Source organism: Haliotis rufescens, unplaced genomic scaffold (genome assembly GCF_023055435.1).
Source record: "Haliotis rufescens isolate VD_foot unplaced genomic scaffold, xgHalRufe1.0.p SCAF_55, whole genome shotgun sequence".
NCBI lineage: Eukaryota > Metazoa > Mollusca > Gastropoda > Lepetellida > Haliotidae > Haliotis > Haliotis rufescens.
Genome location: NW_025964279.1, coordinates 1,957,066 through 1,962,872, shown reverse-complemented (window position 1 = coordinate 1,962,872; position 5,807 = coordinate 1,957,066).

Here is a 5,807-nt window from a genome sequence, read left to right as displayed (position 1 = left end):
TGTGTTCCCGCACCACCCAGGCATGAGCTCTTTTACGACTTGAAAGCCAGGTATATATGAATATATGTGTTCCCTTTCATTCGCAGGTACATTAACGGAACATGGCTACAAACATGTATGTCTATTTCTCCTTTCATCCTAGAATCTCATGTAAATTGCGTGTTCCTATACATCAAATGTTCCCAGGTATATACGTGTTCCCCTTCATCACAGGTGTTTGATTATATGGTTTTTTTTATGACTGTGCTCCCTTACATCCAATTGGGGATCATCTTCCCCTTCATCACGGGTGTTTGATTATGAATGTGCTCCCTTACATCCAAATTGGGGATCATCTTCCCCTTCATCTCAGGTGTTTGATTATGACTGTGCTCCCTTACATCCAATTGGGGATCATCTTCCCCTTCATCTCAGGTGTTTGATTATGGCTGTGCTCCCTTACATCCAATTGGGGATTATCTTCCCCTTCATCACAGGTGTTTGATTATGACTGTGCTCCCTTACATCCAATTGGGGATCATCTCCCCCTTCATCACAGGTATTTGATTATGTCTACACTCCCTTTATCCGATTGGGAATCATCTTCCCCTTCATCACAGGTGTTTGATTATGACTGTGCTCCCTTACATCCAATTGGGGATCATCTTCCCCTTCATCACAGGTGTTTGATTATGACTGTGCTCCCTTTCATCCGATTGGGGATCATCTTCCCCTTCATCACAGGTAATTGATTATGTCTGTGCTCCCTTACATCCAATTGGGGATCATCTTCCCCTTCATCACGGGTGTTTGATTATGTGTACACTCCCTTACATCCAATTGGGGATCATCTTCCCCTTCATCACGGGTGTTTGATTATGTCTGTGCTCCCTTACATCCAAATTGGGGATCATCTTCCCCTTCATCTCAGGTGTTTGATTATGACTGTGCTCCCTTACATCCAATTGGGGATCATCTTCCCCTTCATCACAGGTATTTGATTATGTCTACACTCCCTTTATCCGATTGGGAATCATCTTCCCCTTCATCACAGGTGTTTGATTATGACTGTGCTCCCTTACATCCAATTGGGGATCATCTTCCCCTTCATCACAGGTGTTTGATTATGACTGTGCTCCCTTTCATCCGATTGGGGATCATCTTCCCCTTCATCACAGGTAATTGATTATGTCTGTGCTCCCTTACATCCAATTGGGGATCATCTTCCCCTTCATCACGGGTGTTTGATTATGTGTACACTCCCTTACATCCAATTGGGGATCATCTTCCCCTTCATCACGGGTGTTTGATTATGAATGTGCTCCCTTACATCCAAATTGGGGATCATCTTCCCCTTCATCTCAGGTGTTTGATTATGACTGTGCTCCCTTACATCCAATTGGGGATCATCTTCCCCTTCATCTCAGGTGTTTGATTATGGCTGTGCTCCCTTACATCCAATTGGGGATTATCTTCCCCTTCATCACAGGTGTTTGATTATGACTGTGCTCCCTTACATCCAATTGGGGATCATCTCCCCCTTCATCACAGGTATTTGATTATGTCTACACTCCCTTTATCCGATTGGGAATCATCTTCCCCTTCATCACAGGTGTTTGATTATGACTGTGCTCCCTTACATCCAATTGGGGATCATCTTCCCCTTCATCACAGGTGTTTGATTATGACTGTGCTCCCTTTCATCCGATTGGGGATCATCTTCCCCTTCATCACAGGTAATTGATTATGTCTGTGCTCCCTTACATCCAATTGGGGATCATCTTCCCCTTCATCACGGGTGTTTGATTATGTGTACACTCCCTTACATCCAATTGGGGATCATCTTCCCCTTCATCACGGGTGTTTGATTATGAATGTGCTCCCTTACATCCAATTGGGGATCATCTTTCCCTTCATCACGGGTGTTTGATTATGACTGTGCTCCCTTACATCCAATTGGGGATCATCTTCCCCTTCATCTCAGGTGTTTGATTATGACTGTGCTCCCTTACATCCAATTGGGGATAATCTTCCCCTTCATCACAGGTGTTTGATTATGACTGTGCTCCCTTACATCCAATTGGGGATTATCTTCCCCTTCATCACAGGTGTTTGATTATGACTGTGCTCCCTTACATCCAATTGGGGATCATCTCCCCCTTCATCACAGGTATTTGATTATGTCTACACTCCCTTTATCCGATTGGAAATCATCTTCCCCTTCATTACCGGTGTTTGATTATGACTGTGCTCCCTTTCATCCGATTGGGGATCATCTTCCCCTTCATCACAGGTAATTGATTATGTCTGTGCTCCCTTACATTTAATTGGGGATCATGTTCCCCTTCATCACAGGTGTTTGATTTTGTCTACGCTCCCTTACATCCGATAGGAGATCATCATTCCCTTCATCACACGTGTTTGATTATGACTGTGCTCCCTTACATCCAATTGGGGATCATCTTCCCCTTCATCACGGGTGTTTGATTATGTGTACACTCCCTTTCATCCGATTGGGGATCATCTTCCCCTTCATCACGGGTGTTTGATTACGTCTGTGCTCCCTTACATCCGATTGAGGATCATCTTCCCCTTCATCACAGGTGTTTGATTATGACTTTGCTCCCTTACATCCAATAGGGGATCATCTTCCCCTTCATCACAGGTGTTTGATTATAACTGTGCTCCCTTACATCCAATAGGGGATCATCTTCCCCTTCATCACAGGTGTTTGATTACGTCTACGCTCCCTTACATCCGATTGAGGATCATCTTCCTCTTTATCACGGGTGTTTGATTATGTGTACACTCCCTTTCATCCGATTGGGGATCATCTTCCCCTTCATCACACGTGTTTGATTATGTGTACACTCCCTTTCATCCAATTGGGGATCATCTTCCCCTTCATCACACGTGTTTGATTATGACTGTGATCCCTTACATCCAATTGGGGATCATCTTCCCCTTCATCACACGTGTTTGATTTTGTCTACGCTCCCTTACATCCAATAGGGGATCATCTTCCCCTTCATCACGGGTGTTTGATTATGTCTGTGCTCCCTTACATCCATTGAGGATCATCTTCCCCTTCATCACAGGTGTTTGATTATGACTGTGCTCCCTTACATCCAATAGGGGATGATCTTCCCCTTCAACACAGGTTTTTGATAATGACTGTGCTCCCTTACATCCAATTGGGGATCATCTTCCCCTTCATCACAGGTGCTTGATTTTGTCTACGCTCCCTTACATCCGATTGGGGATCATCTTCCCCTTCATCACAGGTGTTTGATTATGACTGTGCTCCCTTACATCCAATAGGGGATCATCTTCCCCTTCATCACAGGTGTTTGATTATAACTGTGCTACCTTACATCCAATAGGGGATCATCTTCCCCTTCATCACAGGTGTTTGATTACGTCTACGCTCCCTTACATCCGATTGAGGATCATTTTCCCCTTCATCACAGGTGTTTGATTATGAATGTGCTCCCTTACATCGAAATGGGGATCATCTTCCTCTTTATCACGGGTGTTTGATTATGTGTACACTCCCTTTCATCCGATTGGGGATCATCTTCCCCTTCATCACACGTGTTTGATTATGTGTACACTCCCTTTCATCCAATTGGGGATCATCTTCCCCTTCATCACACGTGTTTGATTATGACTGTGATCCCTTACATCCAATTGGGGATCATCTTCCCCTTCATCACACGTGTTTGATTTTGTCTACGCTCCCTTACATCCAATAGGGGATCATCTTCCCCTTCATCACGGGTGTTTGATTATGTCTGTGCTCCCTTACATCCATTGAGGATCATCTTCCCCTTCATCACAGGTGTTTGATTATGACTGTGCTCCCTTACATCCAATAGGGGATCATCTTCCCCTTCAACACAGGTTTTTGATAATGACTGTGCTCCCTTACATCCAATTGGGGATTATCTTCCCCTTCATCACAGGTGTTTGATTTTGTCTACGCTCCCTTTCATCCAATTGGGGATCATCTTCCCCTTCATCACACGTGTTTGATTATGAATGTGATCCCTTACATCCAATTGGGGATCATCTTCCCCTTCATCACAGGTGTTTGATTTTGTCTACGCTCCCTTACATCCAATAGGGGATCATCTTCCCCTTCATCACGGGTGTTTGATTATGTCTGTGCTCCCTTACATCCATTGAGGATCATCTTTCCCTTCATCACAGGTGTTTGATTATGACTGTGCTCCCTTACATCCAATAGGGGATCATCTTCCCCTTCAACACAGGTTTTTGATAATGACTGTGCTCCCTTACATCCAATAGGGGATCATCTTCCCCTTCAACACAGGTTTTTGATAATGACTGTGCTCCCTTACATCCAATTGGGGATCATCTTCCCCTTCATCACAGGTGCTTGATTTTGTCTACGCTCCCTTACATCCGATTGGGGATCATCTTCCCCTTCATCACGGGTGTATGATTATGTCTGTGCTCCCTTTCATCCGATTGGGGATCATCTTCCCCTTCATCACAGGTGTTTGATTATGACTGTGCTACCTTACATCCAATAGGGGATCATCTCCCCCTTCATCACAGATGTTTGATTATGACTGTGCTCCCTTACATCCGATTGAAGATCATTTCGACCTTCATCACAGGTGTTTGATTATGACTGTGCTACCTTACATCCGATTGGGGATCATTTTCCCCTTCATCACGGGTGTTTGATTATGTGTACACTCCCTTTCATCCGATTGGGGATCATCTTCCCCTTCATCACAGGTGTTTGATTATTACTGTGCTCCCTTACATCCGATTGGGGATCATTTTCCCCTTCATAACGGGTGTTTGATTATGACTGTGCTACCTTACATCCAATAGGGGATCATCTCCCCCTTCATCACAGGTGTTTGATTATGTCTGTGCTCCCTTGCATCGAAATGGGGATCATCTGGGTTCTCATTCTACATTCATGTATAACAGCGTGCACAAAACGTAAATGTCGTTCAAGGCGGCGTTAACGCAGCGCACTCAAATGGTTGAGGTTGGAGTCTCATCACACAAAACAAAGGGCATGATGGTAATTAATTATATTCTCTCTTTTGGGATTCTGTTTGCAGGTGAAATGGGGTTTAACGTCGCGTTCTGTCTCTTTGTGTGTGTGTGTATGTGTGTGTGTGTGTGTGTGTGTGTGTGTGTGTGTGTGTGTGTGTGTGTGTGTGTGTGTGTGTGTGTGTGTGTGTGTGTGTGTGTGTGTGTGTTGTGTTGTGTTGTGTTGTGTTGTGTGTGTGTGCTAGTCCGGACTAATGCCGATTTATTGTGCTAGCCCACTGAGATACCATGCCGCAGTTTAACATGCGTACTCGACACATTATACAGGCCGACCAGATAGCCGACCAGGCCTTTATTTCAGAACCTTAATGCGGAACGCCAGGCACGGTAACAACAAGCACCGTTATTTTTATATGACGCGATCGTGGGTCCTACTCCCGACGCTCTACCACTACAAGCGGTCCGAGTTCACCAGAAAAAAAAGTCTTTGTATTTGGGGGAAGATATATTAAGAAGAAACGTATGCGGCACATACACAACATTTATTCCTCAAAATCCACGTTGTTCAATTCAAGATAGAACTCTTTCTAAGATTATATTCAAAATAGTTTTACATCCAGACCCAACTGCACTGACCATGAAACAATATTTTCATATCAGTTTTCATTTCTAACAATAAACAATAAATCTGAATTATTTCATCACAGTCTTTATGGGTTGTATATAGCATTTGGCCTTTGAAAATGATTCAACTGGTTCAAATCCATTCCCCAAAAAAGCATTCGTAA